Source organism: Hylobates moloch, unplaced genomic scaffold (assembly GCF_009828535.3).
Source record: "Hylobates moloch isolate HMO894 unplaced genomic scaffold, HMol_V3 SCAFFOLD_6, whole genome shotgun sequence".
Taxonomy (NCBI): Eukaryota; Metazoa; Chordata; class Mammalia; order Primates; family Hylobatidae; genus Hylobates; species Hylobates moloch.
The window spans coordinates 64665441-64673784 of NW_026652281.1; the positions used below are offsets into that span (position 1 = coordinate 64665441).

Here is an 8344-nt window from a genome sequence, read left to right on the forward strand (position 1 = left end):
GAGAGACAGTTTGTTATAATTTCTGTTCTTTTACATTTGCTGAGGAGTGCTTTACTTCCAACTATGTGGTCACTTTTGGAATAAGTGTGATGTGGTGCTGAGAAGAATGTATATTCTGTTGATTCAGGGTGGAGAGTTCTGTAGATGTCTATTAGGTCCGCTTGGTGCAGAGCTGAGTTCAATTCCTGTATACCCTTGTTAACTTTCTGTCTCGTGGATCTGTCTAATGTTGACAGTGGGGTGTTAAACTCTCCCATTATTATTGTGTGGGAGTCTAAGTCTCTTTGTAGGTCTCTAAGGACATGCTTTATGAACCTGGGTGCTCCTGTATTGGGTGTATATATATTTAGGATAGTTAGCTCTTCTTGTTGAATTGATCCCTTTAACCATTATGTAATGGCCTTCTTTGTCTCTTTTGATCTTTGTTGGTTTAAAGTCTGTTTTATCAGAGACTAGGATTGCAACCCCTGCCTTTTTTTGTTTTCCAATCACTTGATAGATCTTCCTCCATCCCTTGATTTTGAGCCTGTGTGTGTCTCTGCACATGAGATGGGTCTCCTGAATACAGCACACTGATGGGTCTTGACTCTTTATCCAGTTTGCCTGTCTGTGTCTTTTAATTGGAGCATTTAGCCCATTTACATTTAAGATTAATATTGTTATGTGTGAATCTGATCCTGTCATTATGATGTTAGTTGGTTATTTTGCTCGTTAGTTGATGCAATTTCTTCCTAGCATCGATGGTCTTCACAATTTGGCATGTTTTTGCAGTGGCTGGTACCGGTTGTTCCTTTCCATGTTTACTGCTTCCTTCAGGAGCTCTTGTAGGGCAGGCCTGGTGGTGACAAAATCTCTCAGCATTTGCTTGTCTGTAAAGGATTTTTTCCTCCTTCACTTATGAGGCTTAGTTTGGCTGGATACGAAATTCTGGGTTGAAAATTCTTTTCTATAAGAATGTTGAATATTGGCCCCCACTCTCCTCTGGCTTGTAGAGTTTCTGCTGAGAGATCCGCTGTTAGTCTGATGGGCTTCCCTTTGCGGATAACCCGACCTTTCTCTCTGGCCACCCTTAACATTTTTTCCTTCATTTCAACTTTGGTGAATCTGACAATTACGTGTCTTGGAGTTGCTCTTCTGGAGGAGTACCTTTGTGGCATTCTCTGTATTTCCTGAATTTGAATGTTGACCCACCTTGCTAGATTGGGGATGTTCTCCTGGATAATATCCTGCAGAGTGTTTTCCAACTTGGTTCCATTCTGCCAGTCACTTTCAGGTACACCAATCAGATGTAGATTTGGTCTTTTCACATAGTCCCATATTTCTCGGAGGCTTTCTTTGTTTCTTTTTACTCTTTTTTCTTTAAACTTCTGGCTTCATTTCATTCGTTTAATCTTCAATCACTGATACCCTTTCTTCCAGTTGATCGAATCGGCTACTGAAACTTGTGCATTCGTCACGTAGTTCTTGTGCCATGGTTTTCAGCTCCATCAGGTCATTTAAGGACTTCTTTACACTGGTTATTCTAGTTAGCCATTTGTCTAATCTTTTTTCAAGGTTTTTAGCTTCTTTGCGATGGGTTTGAACTTCCTCCGTTAGCTCAGAGATGTTTGATCGTCTGAAGCCTTCTTCTCTTGACTCATCAAAGTCATTCTCCATCCAGCTTTGTTACGTTGCTGGTGAGGAGCTGCATTCCTTTGGAGCGGGAGAAGCGCTCTGATTTTTAGAATTTTCAGCTTTTCTGCTCTGTTTTTTCCCCATCTTTGTGGTTTTATCTACCTTTGGTCTTTGATGATGGTGATGTACAGATGAGGTTTTGGTGTGGATATCCTTTCTGTTTGTTAATTTTCCTTCTAACAGTGAAAACCCCCAGCTGCAGGTCTGTTGGAGTTTGCTGGAGGTCCACTCCAGACCCTGTTTGCCTGGGTATCAGCAGCGGAGGCTGCAGAACAGTGAATATTGCTGAACAGCAAATGTTGCTGCCTGATCGTTCCTCTGGAAGCTTCATCTCAGAGGGGTACCCATCTGTGTGAGGTGTCAGTCTGCCCCTACTGTGGGGTGCCTCCCAGTTAGGCTACTTGGGGGTCAGGGACCCACTTAAAGGAGGCAGTATGACCGTGCTCAGTTCACAAACTCTGTGCTGGGAGAACCACTGCTCTCTTCAAAGCTGTCAGACAGGGACATTTAAGACTGCAGAGGTTTCTGCTGCCTTTTGTTCAGCTATGCCCTGCCCCCAGAAGTGGAGTCTACCGAGGCAGGCCTGCCTCCTTGAGTTGTGGTAGGCTCCACCCAGTTCGAACTTCTTGGCCGCTTTGTTTACCTACTGAAGCCTCAGCAATGGCAGGCACCCCTCCCCCAGCCTCGCTGCTGCCTTTTAGTTCTATCTCAGACTGCTTTGCTAGCAATGAGCGAGCCTCCATGAGTGCGGGACCCTCCAAGCCAGGTGTGGGATATAAGATCCTGGTGTGCCATTTGCTAAGACCATTGGAAAAGCACAGTATTAGGGTAGGAGTGACCTGATTTTCCAGGTGCCTTCTGTCACAGCTTCCCTTAGCTATGAAAGGGAATTCCCTGACCCCTTGCACTTCCCAGGTGAGGCGATGCCTTGCCCTGCTTCAACTCATGCTCAGTGGGCTGCACCCACTGTCCTACAACCACTGTCTGACAATCCCCAGTGAGATGAACCTGGTACCTCATTTGGAAATGCAGAAATCACCCTTCTTCTGCGTCGCTCACACTGGGAGCTGTAGACTGGCACTGTTCCTATTGGGCCATCTTGGAACCACCCCTAACTTTTTTTTTCTTTTTTTGAGACAAAGTCTCGCTGTGTCACCAGGCCGAAGTGCAGTGGTGTGATCTCAGCTCACTGCACCCTCTGCCTCCCGGTTCAAGAGATTCTCCTACCTCAGCCTCCAGAGTAGCTGGGACTACAGGCGTGCACCACCTTGCCCAGCTAATTTTTGTATTTTTAGTAGAGACAAGGTTTCACCATGTTGGCCAGGATGGTCTTGATCTTTTGACCTCGCGATCTGCCCACCTCGGCCTCCCAAAGTGTGGGATTACAGGTGTGAGCCACTGCACCCAGCCTCCTGCATAAACTTTATTTCAGGAGAACTAAATAGTTGTTAAGGGAATTTAAAAAATATATATGTAACTATATTTTAAACTATATAAAAAAGGTGTAGTCAATTCCAAGAAGAAATGATAGATTAGAATGTCATCATTTGGGCCAGGCGTGGTGGCTTGTGCCTGTAATCCCAGCATTTTGGGAGGCTGAGGCCGGCGGATCACCTGAGGTCGGGAGTTTAAGACCAGCCTGGCCAACATGGTGAAACGTCATCTCTACTAAGAAATACAAAAAATTAGCCAGGCGTGGTGGTAGATGCCTGTAGTCCCAGCTACTTGGGAGGCTAAGGCAGGAGAATTGCTTGAATCTGGGAGACAGAGGTTGCAGTGAGTCGAGATCTCACCACTGCACTCCAGCCTGGAGACAGAGCGAGACTCCGTCTAAAAAAAAAAAAAAAAAAAAGTCAGAATGTCATCATTTGCAAACCCCAAATCAAAGAATGGATCCAAGCAGCAATTATCAATGTTTGTTAACATCACTGAATGAGAGCTAACAAGGTATCATGTGTTTCCTGATGGAAGTGCACAACACCACTTATAAAGCAGCCTTACCAAAACACGGAGCCTGTATCAAACCATGCCTCTAGACCTAACTACCAGTTTACAGGAAACATAGCGGGGAGAGAAACATGTTAAAAGACACAATGGGGAGGATGTACGCAAAAAAGAAAAATCTCGATATTGTCAATTTTACAGGCCAAAAGATACAACTTTTTCCAAAAATAAATTGCTAGGAACAAAAAAGAAACAGGAAGCATTATTACACATGAACTAATCTCAGTATGTGGATCTTATTTGGATTTTGATTCATTTAAACCGTTAAAATTATGATATTTATGAAACAATTAGAAATATGAATACCAGTATCTAAATATCTGGTAATATTGAAGAATTATTATTAAATTTTTTCAGGAATGATTATGGTATTATTATTAGATTTTTGTGAAGAGTTCTTCCCTTTCTTTCTTTCTTTTTTTCTTTTTCTTTTTTATTGAAACAGAGTGTTGCTCTGTTACCCAGGCTGGATCTCACTGCAACCTCTGCCTCCTGGGTTCAAGCGATTCTCCTGCCTCAGCCTCTCGAGTAGCTGGGATTACAGGCACGCACCACCACCCCCAGCTTTTTTTTTTTTTTTTTTTTTTTGTATTTTTAGTAGAGCGGGGTTTTGCCACATTGGCCAGGCTGATCTTGAACTCCTGACCTCAGGTGATCTCCCTGCCTTGGCCTCCCAAAGTGCTGGGATTACAGGCATGAGCCACTGCCCCCAGGCAGAGTTATTTTCTTTTGCAAATATATATTGAAATATTTATGGATGAAATAATATAACATATGGCATTTGCTTTCACATCATATGGGTGTGTAATGGAATAGATGAAACTAGGTTGTCCATACTGAAGCTGGATTATGGGATTGGCTACGATGGGATTGATTGCATTATTTCCACTTTGTAGGTTTTCTACTTATCTTTTAAATATACATGTAGAAAAATTTAGAGATAAAATATATAATAAATGAGCTTTGCCTCAAGATAATCTAATTGTGGGGGAGAGGGGATAAAATGGGTGGGTGTATAGATAAAAATAAGATCTGTGACCATGAATATCCAGTAATTCACTTGCAAAGGAAAAACATGCTAGGAAACAATGCTGTTGCAGATAGTCTCATTGAAGCACTATCTCAGTGTATCAGTCAGAATAGCCAGCCACAGATCTGAATTATGCTGTGGTACTAAAGCACTCTCAAAATCCCAGGGCACAAAACAACAAGGTTTTTTTTTTTTTCTTTCTCTAGATGTGTTCTGTTCATTGAAATCCCACAGAGACTCAGGCTGATGGAGCAGTCACAGTATCAAATCTTGTCTATTGTTATGCCAGAGGGAAAGTAGGCTCAGGAGGATCTCACATTGGTGAGTAAAGAATTCAGTCCAGAAATGACATGTCATTTCTGATCACAATTTATTTGCTTGAATCAGTCACATGGCCCTATTTAACCTCAAGGGGGCCAGGAAGTACACTGCCATCATATGACCAGAAGAAAGAAGAACTGAAAATATTTGGCAAATAATTTGATGAAAGAACCTGTGTCATGATGTTGTAGCTGTATTATACTTGAGCCTTGGGAATGACTGTTTCTTGTTGCCACCTCTAAGGCAGCAACCAGACACAAGTGCTCATTCATCCTTTTGGTTTATCTGTGGCTTGTGATGCACAGTCATGCAATATATTGTATGCAGAGATTGCATCATAAATGTGAGGTAATAGGTTGACTTAATTACGGATTTAGCAGTACTTTTAAAAAGAAAGAGTTCAATTATTCAAGTTTTTTTTTCTCAGAAAGAAGAGGGGAATCACTCATGATTTACCATCCAAAGATAATCACAGTTAATGTTTTAGTGGATTTCTTTCCAAACTTTTCTTTGCATTTAAAAAAATTAGTTCTCATGATCATCAAAACTGTAACCATTTTTTTTCATTAGTGGCTGTCATATTATGCTACTATAACAAAATACCTGAGACTGGGTAATTTACGAAGAACAGAAACTTATTTTCTTGCAGTTCTGGAGGCTGGGAAGTCCAAGATCAAGGTGTAAGGAGGTTTGGTGTTTGGGGAAGGTTTGTTCCTTCTATATAGTGCTGTTTTGGTGTCCTCACATGGAAGAGTGGAAGAGATTGAACCCATGTGCACTTCATAGTCCATTTTCATGCTGCTGATAAAGACATACCCAAGACTGGGAGGAAAAAGAGGTTTAATTTAACTTATAGTTCCACATGGCTGAGGAGGCTTCAGAATCATGGTGGGAGGTGAAAGGCACTTCTTACATGGCAGCGGCAGGAGAAAATGAGGAAGAAGCAAAAGCAGAAACCCCTGATAAACCCATATCAGACCTCATGAGACTTATTCACTATCATGAGAATGCATGGAAAAGACTGGCCCTGTGATTCAATTACCTCCCCCCGATTCCCTCCCACAATTTGTGGCAATTCTGGGAGATGCAATTCAAGTACACCCAAACCATATCACCAAGCCCTTTTATTTATTTTTTATTTTTTAATTTTCTTTTTGAGACAGGGTCTTGCTTTGTCACCCAGACTAGAGTGCAGTGGTGTGATCGCAGCTCACTGCATGCAGGTCTTGACCTCCCAGGCTCAAGCAATCTCTCTGCCCTAGCCTCCCTAGCTGGGACCACAGGCACATGCCACCATGCCTGGCTAATTTAACAAAAAAATGTTTTATAGAGATGGGGTCTCCTTATGTTACCCAGGCTCTAAGCCCTTTTATAATGGTCCTAATCCTGTCCATAAAGGCTATGCCCTCATCATGACTTAATTATTTCCTCAAGGCCCCACATCTTAATACTATCATATTGGCCATTAAATTCCAATACATGAATTTTGGAGAACATAGTCAATCAATAGCAGTGACATTGCTCCAAACAGCTGATCTTAATGGCCATGGACCAGCAGATAATTTTAACAAAGGTCTTACCTTCTTCAAAAAAGTTTAAAATTCCTTTTTCTTGAAATATGAGTGTTTTAACATGGTTATATAGCACTTAAATACCAGTGGTTAGCTAATAGTTCCAGGTCACATTTTGTGCTTTGGGGCAAAGAATCCCTAGTTCTAAAATTGCTTGTTAGCATAAGACCAGCCAAGAAACAGGAAAGAAATGAAAAATTGCAATACTGCAGTTGCATTTAATTTGCTTATGGTATTTTCTTTACCCAGGTTACTTATGAAAAGGGAATAGTTTTGGGAGTTCATATTATTGTGGAATTTAAGCCTCTTAAAATCATCAGGATACCTGTTTCTCTTGAAAATTATAAAAACTGGACAGGCAGGTGCAGTGGCTCACGCCTTGTAATCCCAGCACTTTGGGAGGCAAGGGTGGAAAGATCACTTGAAACCAGGAGTTTGAGACCAGTCTTGGCAACACAATGAGACACTCTCACCACCCTCTACCCGCTCCCGCTGTCTCTAGAAAAACATTTAAAAATCAGCTGGATGTCGTAGATAGCTCTTATTATTTTGAGATACGTCCCATCAATACCTAATTTATTGAGAGTTTTTAGCATGAAGGGTTGTTGAATTTTGTCAAAGGCCGTTTCTGCATCTATTGAGATAATCACGTGGTTTTTGTCTTTGGTTCTGTTTATATGCTGGATTACATTTATTGATTTGCATATGTTGAACCAGCCTTGCATCCCAGGGATGAAGCCCACTTGATCATGGTGGATAAGCTTTTCGATGTGCTGCTGGATTCGGTTTGCCAGTATTTTATTGAGGATTTTTCCAGCGATGTTCATCAAGGATATCGGTCTGAAATTCTCTTTTTTGGTTATGTCTCTGCCAGGCTTTGGTATCAGGACGATGCTGGCTTCATAAAATGTGTTAGGGAGGATTCCCTCTTTTTCTATCGATTGAAATAGTTTCAGAAGGAATGGTACCAGTTCCTCCTTGTACCTCTGGTAGAATTCGGCTGTGAATCCATCAGGTCCTGGACTTTTTTTGGTTGGTAAGCTATTAATTATTGCCTCAATTTCAGAGCCTGTTATTGGTTTATTCAGAGATTCAACTTCTTCCTGATTTAGTCTTGGGAGGGTGTATTTGTCGAGGAATTTATCCATTTCTTCTAGATTTTCTAGTTTATTTGCATAGGGGTGTTTGTAATATTCTCTGATGGTAGATTGTATTTCTGTGGGATCGGTGATGATATCCCCTTTATCATTTTTTATTGCATCTATTTGATTCTTCTCTCTTTTCTTCTTTATTAGTCTTGCTAGCGGTCTATCAATTTTGTTGATCTTTTCAAAAAACCAGCTCCTGGATTCATTAATTTTTTGAAGGGTTTTTTGTGTCTCTATTTCCTTCAGTTCTGCTCTGATTTTAGTTATTTCTAGCCTTCTGCTAGCTTTTGAATGTGTTTGCTCTTGCTTTTCCAGTTCTTTTAATTGTGATGTTAGGGTGTCAATTTTGGGTCTTTCCTGCTTTCTCTTGTGGGCATTTAGTGCTATACATTTCCCTCTACACACTGCTTTGAAGGTGTCCCAGATATTCTGGTGTGTTGTGTCTTTGTTCTCGTTGGTTTCAAAGAACACCTTTATTTCTGCCTTCATTTCATTATGTACCCAATAGTCATTCAGGAGCAGGTTGTTCAGTTTCCATGTAGTTGAGCGGTTTTGAGTGAGTTTCTTAATCCTGAGTTCTAGTTTGATTGCACTGT

At 41.3% G+C, this 8344-nt stretch overlaps 1 protein-coding gene across 3 annotated transcripts in view; it reads right to left on the reverse strand.

Moving 5' to 3' along the window:
• Positions 1-8344, reverse strand: part of XRCC4 (X-ray repair cross complementing 4) — a 330523-nt gene that overhangs the window by 36548 nt on the left and 285631 nt on the right. The gene's annotated exons all lie outside the window — the stretch shown is intronic.